A 15,952-nucleotide genomic window follows, 5' to 3' on the forward strand; every position below is an offset into this window, starting at 1 on the left:
GTTACTCAACTGTTTTGTCCTATTTTCTTACCATTGTCGCTTCGGTTTAGGGTTAGATTTACATAAAATGACATCCCTAACCAAACCCAACTCTAACCCTAACGCCAGGCGACTTTTAAAAAAATAAATCAGGAAAAATAGTATAAACCAATATATAAAGTGACATTCTAATGCAAGCACCAAATCTAACCCTAAACCGAAGCGACAATGGTTTAAAAATAGGAAAAAGCAGTTGAGTAACCAATACGTGATAATCACACGAAAACAGGAATTCGTGATACGATTACGAAAAAACGCGAAAATTCGTGATAATAGCACGAAAAAAGAATCAAAAAAATACGTGACTATATCACGAAACTTTGTGAGACTGGGTAGGAAAAAACCCAAGGGTATATATTTCAAATTCTAGGCAAAGGGTGGCTGCATTTGAAATGCTAAAATATAACAGTTTGGATAATTCATATATGTTGTACAAATGGGACACGGCCTGTGAAAACCCAGCAAAGTATTTCTTTGTGACTTACTGTTTTCTACATAAAATCATCCTACACAATTCAGAAAACATTCTCTGAAAATATAATCTTGACATACCGTAAAACTTCAAATAATAGCCCGGGCTTTTATTTTCCCAAACCTATCATCACACCAGGCGTCTAAAAGAGACAGGCGTCTATAAGAGACAGGCTTTTAATTTAATTGTTCCAGCATGACAGCAGGAGGTTACCACATATTACGTTTTATTTTAAATTTGAATGTGTTTAACAAATTAGTTTGTGTAATAACAACAGTCTTAAATTATTGGCAGTATAAATAAAGCAAACAAGGATATGTTTTTTCATTGGTTGTTGAGTGAAATCTTACCCACATACAACAGTGCTATTTTCTGATTGGCTATTGTGTAGCCTCTTTCTCTTTTTTTTGTATTGGCTCGCTCGACTAGAACTCTAGGGAAGACGGGCTTGATAGAGAGAGAGAGCAGTGCGGCCAGATACATTTTGGGCGCTGCAGCATATAAAATATGATAAATAGTGTTTCCGCGCGAGAAATACAATGTGTGGTGGGAGTGCATGCATGACAAAAGACTGAAAGCCCGGCTATTATCAGCGGCCTCAAAACACTACCGGCCCACCGGGAAAAGTCCCGACTCTCCCGATTGCCACTTCGCTACTGTCATTCGCTACTATTGTGTTGTGATAGTGATGAGTAACCGAATGAGTGCGTCTGTCACGTGACATCTACCGGTAAGCAAAAAAAACTTTAGCGTGTTCAATCTGCACCATAGAACTGTCTTAAACAGACTATCTGACGGGTTTTAGAAGATTCCGAAACTAAAAAACAGACCAGGCCTTTATTTGAGACCGGCGTTTATTTACCCAAACCTGTCGTCACACCAGGCGTCTAAAAGAGACAGGCGTCTATTTGGGACTCGGCTATTATTTGAAGTTTTACGGTATTCAATACTGACTGAGTAAGGTCATGCCAAAGACTGAACTCAATGTTAAATCAGTAAATTCAAACTTTAGATGTCATTAGATTTTAAGACAGTAGCCTGGATTTCATATACAAGGTCACATATTTATGTATCTTAGAAATATATTGTAAATAATAATGTGCATGTACATAACAAAAACATTTAATCATAAAACATTCTCGACAGGTCTTCTGTCTTTGTTTTCTGCACTTGTCTCTGCAAGCAGTGCCTTTAAACCTTAGAGGATCCTCTTTGTTGCCTTTGTTTCCTGTCCCCAACACCGCCTTTTAAACATCTGGACACCACTTCTTCCTCTCCATGGTTCCTCTTTGTTGCTTTAGGATCACCTAAATGGAAACATCCAACAAAAAATTATTAATCATACGATCACATTTTTATGTTTAAATGTAGGTGCCTATGGCAAACATGAACAATCGTGTATATTGGATAGATAATCAAAAAGTGGACCCACAAAGCATAGAGTACTTTATGTAAGCATATAAAACATCTGGTCTACTGTGTCGTTGCATTCCTGAGTGTCTGGCTGTGCATTATAAACAGTGTTAATTCTTCTTTGCATCCTCAGCTATACTTAAAGACACACTATGCAGTTATTTTACCTTAATATAACAGCTTCAAAGTCATTTCGATGGTAAACGAAGTCATAGTATGGCGAATCATCCCCCTGTTGAAGCTCGGGAAGGACGCCGCTACCAAAACCAGCAATGCAAGCTTGAGAGAACCGCCCCTGACAAATCTCGCGAGAATCACGACTTGCTTTACGGCAACGACGTCACACACGTTAGGCTTGTTCGACTTCGTGCAGCGCTGCAAGAACCGGCAGTCGGATGACGTAAAAGTACCGTGAGAATGATCCGAGACGGCACTTTGACGTCATCCGGCTGTCGGTTCCTGCAGCGCTGCATGAAGTCAAACAAGCCTGTAACAACAACTGCACGCGCGCATTTGAGACGTGATGCTCGATGAGGGAAACAGCTAAGAAAACCCGTTCGGAAGAGAGTAGAAAGCGAAAAAGAGAATCTGACAGAGTTAGGAACCGGACAAGAGTCCCACTCGGTCAGGTTTTTACTCGTTAGCGTGAGCTAATAGACAGCCCTGCAAAAGGGATGCTGATCTGGCGATCTTGTTGATGGACAAGTAAGTAAATCTCTTATTTGTAAATTTGTTTGCGGTCTATGTTGTATGTGGTTGCGCTTGCTTGTAGTGTGTATTTTTTTACTAAGCTGTTCATTCATCCAGTGTTGATAATTAGACCAGTAAAATAACTTCAACAAGGGTCTAGCTAGCTTACGATCATAAGAGCATTTAGCAGACTTGCTAACAAACACTCGTTTCTCTTACATGTTTTTTTTGGCCATCTAAACTCAAGTGTTGTGTTGTGATGTGTACGTAGTCATTTGTCTAATTTCGATTTCTTATGGCCAACGAATAACGGCCAATGTTATGAAATAATGCAACGTATACAATTAACTTTGTCAATGCATTTTGTAATGTTTACATTACAATTAAAAACAAATGAAATTATACAGTAGACATAACGTTAGACTATAGACTGTTTACTTGTGATTAAGCTGCAATCTTGTAAAAACGTAATAAGCCAGCAAACGCGGTAGGCTACTTTTATTATTATATGCCTACTCTACACTTGGCATAAACTTCATATTATCCTATTACCATCATCTGTAGTTTAGTAGACATGCAGTAGCCTAATATTTGTATGAAATTGTGAAACATTCCCTGGTCATTATCTTCGGAGTACATCTCACGCCCAACACTATCCTTACAGGTACGTACAGAGTGGGCGTGAGAAATTACGACAGTTGCAAGTTTTCCCCAGTGACTCTAGGGGTCGCTGTTTGACAAAAACATCAAACTGCATGGAATGCCTTTAAAATGAGTGCTGTAGGAGGAATTCATGCAAATGTCTTGAAAATTATACATTTTATTGTAAGAGATATCTAAAGATAACAGTCACCCACTTGCTTACCATCAAACTGTGTTGAACAAGTGCTTGCATCAATGTTCGTGTAATCGAGTAAAGTATAACTTTATTCACACAGCACTTTGGTCCCAGAAAATATCCGTAAAATTGGCAGACAGGCATTTGTGTGAACGCAAACATGTGCCGTAGATGTTCTGGGATTGTTCCAGGAAAGAGGACCTAGTAACATTACCGTAAGAAACCTGGAAAGCCCTCTTTGTGAATGAAACGCAGAAACAATGGCGTAATTTTGATGTTATGGTTCAGCTTTAAAACAAGGGTTTTACAAAGGTCGGCAAACTGGACCGAAGCAGAGATCAGGGAGCTCGTCACTATCAACGCTGAAGCAGAGATCATTTAGCAGCACAACAGTTCTAGCGCATCAGGCGCTCACATGAGCTTATAGTAAACAAAATACATGTGCGTCATCGCAACAAGATATACAGTTCAGCTCTTTAAAACGGGGGTTTAAATGAACATTTACATTCACGATGAGAAATGTCTGCAAACTGGACTAGGACAGAGTTCAGGGAGTTTCAAATATCCACTTTGAAATTGGGTTAATTCATGTGCATACTAGAACAGCGCATCACGCATTCCATTATAGTCTTATCATAAACAAAAATCCAGTCTTCTGCAGAGAGATATAATCAATAATAACAAACCTACAGACACTGTGGATAAAACCTATCAAGTGCAGGACTTTAAACCCATCATGTGTCTTTACTAGGGCTGTCAAAATTAATTATTAATTTTAATAACGCGTTAACTCAAATTCATTTTAACGCCACTAATTTTATTAACGGCGATTAACGCAACGTGCAATTTCTGTTTGACCCTTGTCCAGCCCATAGTTGAATGAACTGAGACGCAGACCTATGGGATCCTGTCTAAATGATTCAAAGGTTTTCATAGAAATAAGAACATTAACCAAATCGTCTAGCAAATCCAATGCTCTAAATGCTCGTTGGACATATGAAATGATCTTTATTTATACGTCTGAGGTGTAACGTTCCCGTCCTCCTAATGCTTAATCTAATACAAAGATGCGTCTCAATTCATTTTGGTTTCGCTTTTATGCATGACTTAGAAAATAGACTGCAGGACTTGGTTGATGTTAAAAGAGTCATTAAGAGAGATAAAGTTCGGTACCTGATTATTGTTAAAGAGTTATTAAGAGCGACAAGACTCAAAAGCGAACTTCATCTTCATCACGGTGACTGACTGACATGAAGCACGTGCACACAGACGCGCGAGTGCGCGACCCGGATATATAGACATCTACACAAAATTAAAGTTTTAGAAATATCTGTTTTGATAAGAATTCACGCAGGTAGGATCTATAATCTGTTATGTCTTAAGTAAATGGTTTGGTTAACTGTTAGGTAAAAATATCTGATGTGTAACATCATATTAGATCACTTAGATTTTAAGCAGTCTGTCACAATGTCAATCAAACAAAAGAAAAAAAGTTTAACATATATTGATGATGTTTTTGCTTTGTGTGTGCTAAATCTTATAGTTTTACCAGTGATTTTAAGTTATTGATGTGGTAATTTAATGTATGGATGTGGTAATTTTTTCTGGTAATTTAACTTTGCTGAATCTTCAAAAAGTAGTTCTGTCATATTTTGTTATATTACACCAAATCGTGCATTGTTCTATGTTTTAATAGAGAATGTCAAAATATGAACAACAATTTTTTGAAAATTAGCTAATTCCGACTCAATTTGCCAGCACATGTCACAAATGATGCACCATCAAACAAAAATGGAGAAAGAAAATTCTTCTGAAAGGAAAATGCATATACAAAACAATGTCTTGATGGTTCTGTTAAAAATGTAAACAGGCTGTTGTTAACATACATTTGCATAAAGCATCTATATATGTATATATGATTAGAGTATTAAAAACCTGAAATGTGTTAAATTAGGGTAAATTTAGAACGGATAAAAATGTGCGATTAATCAGGAGTTAACTCATGAAATCATGCGATTAATCTAGATTCATTTTTTTAATCTTTTGACAGCCCTAGTCTTTACGGCATAAACACAGATTCCGAAAAATCATTGGCAGTATGAATGAACCAAAAATCAAATGGTCCTGGACAAAGTTTAAGTATCATATGAATGGGCCCTTCTTCAATGTATCGTGTCTAACAGATACCAAGTTGCAAAGTTTGTCTCACCTGTGGGCCACAACACTTAGTTCTGTCCTAGTATACGCCTTAGTCCTCGGTCTATATCTCACCCAAACACTGTAAACGGAGCAGAACAGAAATGTTAATTTGTAAGTAGAAGTGATAAGTGGACCCAGATTTGTTCCAGAAAGTATTAAATGAAATTAACATGGCCTGCTTTGTCTAAGATAAAGGATAAAATGCACTGTTAAATAAAAGACATTTTAAAAGGGTTGAGTTGTCTGAACCAAGTCATCTTGTTGCTTTGACGTCTTTGTTTTAGTTTATCTTTACCCTTCTGCTTGTTAACAGCACACATCATCGGTAATGTTCAATTATCACTTTATGCATTACTTTATTATTTTATTAATGTTAAACACACCTTCAGGATCGTCAGTGTACTTAAATAGATAAGACAGAGCAGTGTTGATTTACCACCAGGGATTTTGATCTGTAACTGAATTCAGTCAAAGCAACAAGATGACTGTCTGATGACTCGAATGAGTTAAAAGATTACTCCTCCCACCAAAACGAAAATTGACTTATTATTTACATTCATGTCATCCAAGAAGTTATCTATTAATTTTTTAACAGAACACAATCAGAGTTATATTAAATAATTTCCTGGTTCTTTACATTTATATATTGTATTTATATTTTGGCTTTATAATGGCATTGACTGGGATCAATGTTTTTCAAAGCTCAAAAGTATATCCATACATCATTAATGTAATCCATATATAACCCAGTGGATTAATAAATGTCTTCCGAAGCGAAACAATACATTTGTGAGAAAAACTATTCATATTTATAGCTTTATATGATAGAGACAAGACATTTACAAAGTTAAAAGGCAAATTAAATATGGCGGCACGTGTTATCGCATTGGATGTTATGCATCTTATGACTAGTCGTAATATGAATTGTGATGAAACGCAGTAGAGACACATGAGAAACAATGCGATTGAGTTGTTGTAGTCTGTTTACATTACATATGCATCGTTACTCGCCTTAAAGCTTAAAATATAAAGTTTTTCTCACAAGCCTATCATTTTGCATCAGAAGACCCACTGGGTTATATATGGATCACTTTAATGATGGATGGATGCACTTTTGGAACTTCAAAACATTGATGCCCAGTCATTGACCACGTTTACATGCACACCAAAAATGCGATTATTTCCAATAATGCGAGTAAGGTCTTAATCGCAGTAAGATGTTTACATGACTGGAGCTAACCTCTTCACTCCGGTTTACATGCAGTTTTTATTTTCGGATTATTCACACAAAGTTCAATGCAGAGCACAAATGATGAACTCACATATATGGTCCACTGTTTTAATTTACTTACGTTAAATGACAAACACGTTGTTATAGATGTATTTTCACAGCTGATGCTGTGAAATTTTTCTACCACACTGACTACGCCAAAAGGTATGATATTATTACACAAACTACTACATTCATTCAGTTGAGGACATCTGCTGGTTTCCCGCTGTGTAAATGCAACAAGAACAGCATATGTACATATTCAGTGACATGTAAACAATTGCAAAAAAAGTTTTTATTACAAGAAATATCCAATATTAGGTAATGCCGCGCTCGTTTTATCGAATTAGCATGAAGTTATCATTATGATGTGGTCACTAATATATTTATCGTTATAATTATCGTTATAATGTCATTTAAAGGTTTTATACACTGCTGTCGTGTTATTTGAGCTGTTTCTGAATGAAGGCAGACTGCTGACAGCGAGTATTGCAAAATGTGTCATGACGGTAAACTTAATTAAAATGTCACGGCTTCAGTTTTCAAAGCAATTTGAATTATAAACAGGGGATAACTTATATTAGCTTATTTAAGACGGAAGAATATTCTTATATATTTTGCAGACATGACTGCACTCATACAGGCTAGCAAACAAATTAAAACATTAGCAAAAATACCTTCTGAGCTACCACGCTGGATACTTTATGAAACAATGATTTTAAGTTTACAGGCAGCTGCCTCTGTGTGTGACGCTCGCGCGCTCCTCCACTACTCCACTGGCGGTTACGACGCATGCGCAGAACAGCAAAGCTAATCAAATGCTCAAAAACTCGTAATTCTTTTTCATCTAAATGTCCTGCATTTTGCATTATTTTAATTATTATCTTCAAATAAATTGTTTTTACAAATAAATAAAACTTCAGAAAATATATTTGATAGTTTGGTAGAAAAATTAAGACTAATTTTAGGGGGGGCTAAGATGACAGATAGGATGGCTGGAGCCCCCCTAAAAAGGGTCTAGAACCGCCCCTGTTCTGGAGCCTTTGGACCACACTAAGGAATTGGCCAACAGTTCATCTAATGATGATTTTTCGCTTCTTTGAAACTGACAACACATGAAGTGTGACAAGTTCCCTGCTGTTTGCAGCCTCTCTATCAAGACTAATACCTTGTTCACACTGTCAGTCCAAATCTGATTTTGGTGCATATCTAATTTGACAGATTCCCTGTCCACATTGTGTATCACAACTGTTCAGATCCAATCTGTGCGTCCTGTAGCCATTTTCCAGATTATCTGCACTGTTTCTATGGCAATGACGTCGCACTGTCACGACAATCTGCCTCAACGTCTGACAAGTTTTATGTGACGTGACAGCATAACTTAACCAAAAAGCTACACAAATGCGATCAGGACGGTAAGACTGAAATGGATTTCAAACCACCTCTGGATGTAGCCTGAAATGGATTAGAAAAATACAGATTTCATGTGGTTTTTAGCCGTTCACACGTTCTAAATGTGATTGGATTCCTATCGGATATGCACCAAAATTCTGTTCCTGCATCGGCTACCCGTGAGAGGCTTGATAGAGCTTGAAATTTAAGTTAAATTCGAGGTTTTACAATTTTGAGTAGCATGTTGCATACTGAAATTCATTGTCACGGATCTCCGCATTTTTCTGTCTTTACCACAGACTTTCTTCTCTGCGTTAGTTTTACGTATTGGTTACTCAATTGTTTTTCCTATTTTCTTACAATTTTCGCTTGGATTTGGGGTTAGAACGACTTTTTTGTAACATAAAATGACCCAACTCCTAACCCTAACGTCAGGCGACAATTGTTTAAAAGTCTGGAAAAAATAGTATAAACCAATAGTTAAAGTGACATCCTAACCCAAAGACCAAATCTAACCCCAAACCCACGTGAAAATGGTTTAAAAATAGGAAAAACAATTGAGTAATCAATACGTGCACCTGACACGAAAAAGAAAGTCCGTGGTACAGACATGGAAAAATGCGGAGATCCGTGACAATGACACGGATAAATGAGCAAAAAATTCTGTGACTATACCACGGAACTTTGTGAGATCATGTTGGAAATTAGGTAGTAGTCTTATAGTTTGATAATGAAATACAATTCAATACAAACAGTTGTAAAGAATAAAACCTTGTTTGTGGTTCATTCACAACATGAATCTCTCGTTTTCATTCTTCCTGTTACTTTTACTTTTTTAATACTCAAGTACAATTTTAATGTGGTAATTTTTTACTTTTACTCAAGTATAATTCTGGCCAGAAACTTTTACTTTTAACTGAGTAAAATTTACACTGAGTACTTGTACTTTCACTTGAGTAAAATTTTTTTGTACTTTTTACACCTCTGGTTCTCGTGGAGATGCACTGAACTCGAATTGCTTGAGGGAGATTGTATGGATGTCTTCCCCTTGAAGCAATTCTACAGGTGGAAAAAACCCAAAGCATTTAAAGGTTCACCCAAAATTGAAAATTCTTTCATTTACTCACTCTCATGTTGTTTTTAAACCTGTATGAGTTTCTTTGTTCTGTTTTACAAACAAGCTATTTTGATAAATTATGGTAGGCACACATTTGGTGGGACCAACTCACTTCCATAATATTTATTTATCTACTTTTATGAAACGCAAAATGTACCGCCAACTCTGTGCCAACCATAACTTATTAAAATGACTTCTTTAATATTAAACAGAACAAAGAAACTCATACCGGTTTGGAACAACAGGAGGGTGAGTAAATGATGACACAATTTTATTTTTTGGATGAACTATCACTTTCATGTAGAAAAAAATGTTGGTTAATCAGTACAAATTACATGCGGTAAGCCAAAATGCAGGTGGGGCATGTAGGTTAAAATGCACGGGAGACAGTTACAGTACACTATTTTATAACTACTTAATAAAGTATCAATCCTGAGAAAATTAATTACTTTACACCCCTGCCAAATATAAATATGAACTTGTGCTATTGACAGGCAGTGGGCTAGGCGATTAAACGTTCATAATATAAAGCAGCAGTAGCCTAACTTTTTACCTGAAATCTCTTTGAGGTCTCGAAAAATGGCGGAGATTGTTAACAGGAGCAGGAGAAGGACGTGCTGAAGCTCCAGGATTGAAGAGCGACCAAATTTCCTCCTCAGAAGTTTGGTGGACATTTGCAACAGAGGCGCTGGTAGATTAAGGTGACCAGATTTTTTAAATGAAAACCGGGGACATTTTATACTAAAATGGTCAAAATATCATTCAAATCTCATTTGTTGTTATCTATGAATTAAAAAAATGGGGACAAAAGTTTTTTGAAAGTTTTCTTATTTTTATCGTTGTGGGTTCACTGCAAAAAAATTACTTACTTCTTACATAACAGTATTTTTGTCTTATTTTCATTACAAATATCTAAACATTTTTACATCAAGATGCATTTTTTTGATAAGCAAAATCTAGCTTTAAGGCAAAAAAAATAAATAAATTGATGTGAATTTGTGCTTAAAACATGCAAAAAATCTTTTCTTGACTTATTTTCTGAATCAAAAAAGGCATCTTGATTTAAGAATTTTTTGATATTTGTACTTAAAACAAGAGAAAAATACTGATACAAAAATCTTTTTTGCAGTGTTTCTAATTCAATTAATTGAACAATTTCTGTAGCCTAAATCTAATTTTTCCCCTTTTTATACAATGCACGGAGACATACCTCATCAAAAATGACTTCTACTTCAGCTGATTTGATAGCATTGTAAACGTGAAGAACAGAAGGAATAATGCAAAAGTAAACATATTTAGCCTACACAAAACAAATGCTCAGAACCATACTGTGATCAGTTCAATTCATTGGTTTATTACTTTAATCTAACATAAGTAGTTAGTACCCTTAACCCCCGATAACTTTAACTGTTTTCATATATTATGATAAATTATCTCGGTATTAAACAAAACGTGTCAGGGCCCACGCATACTCGTAAGCACACATTAGACTTAAAGGGATACTTCACCGATTTAGCATTCAGCTTTGTATCTGTAGAAACCCGGCAGTATTACTGAATGACCATGTTTCCCTCCATCATTTCCCCCTGAGAGGAGAGATATCTGCATTTTGGTTCTGCAAAAAAGTCCTCCGATGATGCAAAAATCGTCATATTACATCATCGGAGGACTTTTTTGCAGAACCAAAATGCAGATATCTCTCCTCTCAGGGGGAAATGAGAGAGGGAAACATGGTCATTCAGTAATACTGCCGGGTTTCTACAGATACAAAGCTGAATGCTAAATCGGTGAAGTATCCCTTTAATTCTGTCACTCTGACTCAATATTAACGACATCGAAATATCACCTCAGAGTGATACAGTTTCTGACCATTACCTTGTGTCATACACTGTACTTCTAGATAGGATCACTCAATCCACAACATGCTACCGACTAGCCAGAACAATAATTTCCACCACTAAAGACAGCTTTATTAGCACTCTTCCAGACCTGTCCCAAATGAAACATGTAGCAGATAACTGTGACGATCTAGATACTGTAATAAAAAACCTGAACAATGTCTGTTCTAACACACTGGATGCCATTGCTCCCATTCGAAAAAAGAAAATCAAAGAAAAACCGCCAGCTCCATGGTACGACCATCATACCGCAGCCCTTAAAAAGGCTGCTAGAAAAATGGAAAGAAATTATAGAAGCACAAAGTTAGAGGTATGGCGTGCAGCATGGAAAGAGAGTGTTAAACACTACAGACAGGCTATAAAAACGGCCAGATCTACCTATCTCAGTAAGCTTATTAAAGAAAATCATAACAACCCTCTTTTTCTCTTTAGCACAGTTGCGAAACTGACAAGAAACAAAGAACAAACAGAAACCAATAGTAAACTTCAACACAATAGTAGTGATGTTAGGTTCTTGAACGAATCGTTCTTTTGAACCGGTTCTCATGAAGTAACCGGTTGAGCCGGTTCGCAAATCGAACTGAATCGAACTTTAGTTTTGGGCACAGGTTTCGGGTTGATGACGCAGGACGCACAGCCGAAATAGCACGTCGGACTCTTAGAACCGAACGAAGTTTGTCGATGATTGCCGAGGCGAGGATTGCCGACGATTCTCATGAATGAGTTGCTGACACTGCGTGTGAATCACCAAGGATTTGAACGAGCCTGATTCGCGAAGTTTTTTGTTTTATTAGTTTCTTGATATGCTTGTTTTATTGATTTTGATACGATTTATTTTGCATGCAAATCATATTGTAGTTGTTTAAGGAAGACCAATGAGTTTAACACACAAGTTTATTTATTATTTATACTTACACACATCCGCAATAGTGCATCAGTGTCTTTTAGGAATCTTATTCAAGTTGTAGGCTTGTCAAAACTGGTCAGTTATATCTGGCATTTAATATTTATTTATTATTTATGATCCGCGATTTAAACTGTGACCACAAACATTACTAACTTGTGAATGCAAGGCAATAAATCACCTATGCCTTCACAAAAACAACTGTTTATTTAAATGTATTAATGTGTTGACACAAACGACTTTATTTGAAAGTTTCATTGATACAATAAATGCGTATAGTAATGTCATTTCTTGATGACATCAGGAACCGGTGAATCGGCTTTTTGAACCGGTTCAATGAGCCGAACTGTCCGAAAAGAGCCGGTTCGCGAAAATGAATCGGACTTTGCATCACTACACAATAGTAACGATTTCATGAACTTCTTTTGTAACAAAATTATGGCTATTAGGGAAAACATCGTAGCTACCCAAGCAGCCATCACTCTACCCATTAGTTCACTTAACACTAGATTACCATATGAACATCTTGATTCATTTAAACCTACTACAATAGATGAGCTCTCAAAACTAGTCACATCATCCAAATCATCGTCCTGTATATTAGACCCCGTTCCCACAAAACTACTTAAAGAGGTATTCCCTGTAGTGTCAACTCCGGTACTACATATCTTTAACTCATCGCTAGAAATAGGATACGTTCCAACAGCTTTCAAACTAGCAGTTATTAAACCGCTGATTAAAAAACCACAGCTTGATCAAGGAGAGCTTAATAACTTTAGACCAATCTCAAATCTCCCTTTTCTTTCCAAAATATTAGAAAAGGTAGTGGCAAGCCAGTTACGCACATTCTTGACAAATAATAGTACATATGAAAAGTTCCAATCAGGATTCAGGCCCCACCATAGCACAGAGACAGCGCTGCTTAGAGTTACAAATGACCTCCTATTAACATCCGATCGTGGTGAAATCTCAATCCTTATATTACTAGACCTTAGAGCAGCCTTTGACACAATAGATCACACAATCTTACTCAATAGACTAGTATACTGTCCTTGCAATGAGTTGCTTCTTCAAAGCTTGACAGTTAGCTAACAGTGTAAAGTTCTCCAGAAAAAACACAAGGCATAACTTTTCTTGAGTTCCATGAAGAAACTTTACTTTTCTTATTGCACTGTAAAACTGTATCAAAAGACAAAATACAAACAGAAATGTGATCAAAAACAATACTGATAAATAATGAATACAACTTATAGCAACAAAAATGCTGAGTCAAATGCTGAGTCATTGCTAATAGCCATGCTAACAATTAGCCTAACTAGCAATTTAGTCATTTGACATAAGAAATCTTCAATAAACCAAATTTTAGCCAAGTACAATTACTCTTAACATGTTTTAGTGATAAATACAGTACTTACGGACAAATAATATCCAAGGCAACAATGTAAAAGGAAGAAATTGCAGCAAGAGAAAACACCACCAGCACTATGGTCTGAGGCACACTCAACTAACTGAAAGTGAAACTTAAGCCAGAGGTACTGCTGCAGGTTAACCAAAAGAGGGCAGTGTTGCACACACAATTATGTTAAATAAATCAAACTACTTCAGAGAGGACAGAACACTCCCCGCCTGGCACAATAAGGTTGTGTCACAAAAAATATTAAACAAGATTTAGCACAAAAGCGATACGGAGAACATCTTTTTACTGACCCTCAGATAAAAGAACAACCATGTCAGAGATTGGCCTTAGAAAGACCTTCATAGTTCCATCTTTTACTATTTTTACTTCTGCCTTTCGAACCTTGTTGTCACTGCTGAGGAATGTTTTAATGACACGTCCCACCGGCCAGTCGTTCCTGTAAGCTTGTTTTTCTTTGAGCAAAACAACATCTCCCAGTTTGATGTTGGGCTTGTCGTCTGTCCATTTCCGGCGACTTTGAAGAGTGGCAAGGTACTCCCTCCTCCATCTCTTCCAGAAGGTGTCTGCAAGACACTGGACTTGCTTCCATTGTTTTGTATGCAGCTCTGCTGAATCAAAGTTACCAGATGGGGCCTCTAGAGCACTGGTCTTCTGGGTTAAGATCATTGCTGGCGTGAAAACAGTTGGCATGTCTGGGTCGGTAGACACTGGCAGTAATGGTCTTGCATTTATTATTGCCATCACCTCAGCCATCAAGGTACTCAGTACTTCATGTGTGAGACGAGTATGTACAGACTGAAGAAGCATGGCATCCAGAATCCGCCTGGCTATCCCAATGAGTCTTTCCCACGATCCCCCCATGTGTGAGGAATGTGGGGGATTAAACTGCCATGTACAATTTTTCTCCTGAAGGTAGCTGTTTAATGCTGCATCTCTGTGGTCGATTCCCAATTCTTTACAGGCACCAATGAAATTAGTGCCTCTGTCAGAGCGAAGAAGCTTGGCAGGTCCACGTACTGAGAAAAATCTTCTCAATGCATTTATGAAGCTAGATGTGGACATTGATTCCACAAGCTCAATGTGCACAGCTCTAGTTGTCATGCACGTGAAAAGTACCGCCCACCTTTTATTGTCTGCAGCGCCTCCCCATTGTCTGCAGGGACCTCCGACCCTAAGCAATCCATCTTCATCAATGATTGGGTTAAGCTTTTTGAGTGGACTCTGCTTTGGTAATGTCTGCTTTGTTTCCAGACATTTGAATTCTTCCTTGAAGATTTCAGACTGCACAGTGAGAATAATTACAACTTTTGCACGAAGAATCTCACTTACGGTGCTTGCCTCAGTGTTACACTTCCATCCTTGCAAATTTCTCTGATTGGCAGTTGTCTTGAATGATCTTGCCACACGGATGAGCAAAGCTATGGCACGACACAGAGTCATCCAATGAGAAAATCTTTCAAAGCGATGTGACTTCAACTGTGTTTCTGAAGTTACTGTAATCAAAGTCGTTACATCAGGTCGTATTTCCACATCTACATCAGGTTCCACTAGAGTGAAGATGTCGATCTGTGCTGGCTCTGGATGGGATTGTGTTAAACATGATGGTCCCGAGAACCAATTTGTGTGTTGCAGGTGAGAAGCATGGATTGGTCTGGTGGCATGATCTGCAGGATTGTTCTCTGTAGAGATGTAATGCCACTGCTCAGGATGAGAAGACTTACGGATACGAGTCACTCTGTTTGCAACATATGTGTAAAATCTCCTAGTGCTGTTGTGAATATATCCAAGGACGATTTTACTGTCGGTGTAGAATTTCACAGCATCCATGTCAATGTCTATCTCGTCTCTGACTAGCTCATAAAGCTCCACAGCTAGAACAGCTACGCACAACTCCAGTCGTGGAACAGTATGTGCGGGACGTGGGGCTAGTTTGGATTTGCCCATAATGAATCCAACATACTGCTGACCTTCACTGTCGATACACTTTAAGTAAGCAACCGCTCCAATCGCTATTATGGAGGCATCTGAAAAGATGCACAGCTCTTTTCTTTGGGCAGAGGACTGCGGAAATGGAACATAGCACCTTGGTATCTGGAGACGTTGGAGATAATTCAACGATTCTTTCCATCTACTCCATTCATCCTTCTTTTCTGGAGGAAGTGGTTCATCCCAGTCATTCTGCTCAGCTGAGAGTTCACGAAGGAGAGCTTTTCCCTGCATTGTTATAGGAGCCACAAAGCCTAAAGGGTCATATAAACTGTTGATCGTGGCCAAAACACCTCTCTTAGTATATGGTCTTTCCT

The 15,952-nt window shown here is 37.5% G+C and overlaps 1 long non-coding RNA gene across 1 annotated transcript; it reads right to left on the minus strand.

The window, feature by feature from the left end:
- Positions 1 to 382: 382 nt before the first annotated feature.
- On the minus strand, positions 383 to 13,918 carry LOC135745188 (uncharacterized). The gene is made up of 3 exons (XR_012337747.1): positions 13,648 to 13,918; positions 5,662 to 5,730; positions 383 to 1,818 (listed from the first exon to the last, which is right to left on the minus strand). It is a non-coding gene; the product is annotated as an uncharacterized lncRNA (long non-coding RNA).
- Positions 13,919 to 15,952: the final 2,034 nt, after the last annotated feature.

The sequence above is a fragment of the Paramisgurnus dabryanus genome, chromosome 10 (genome assembly GCF_030506205.2).
Source record: "Paramisgurnus dabryanus chromosome 10, PD_genome_1.1, whole genome shotgun sequence".
In the NCBI taxonomy this organism is placed as follows: domain Eukaryota; kingdom Metazoa; phylum Chordata; class Actinopteri; order Cypriniformes; family Cobitidae; genus Paramisgurnus; species Paramisgurnus dabryanus.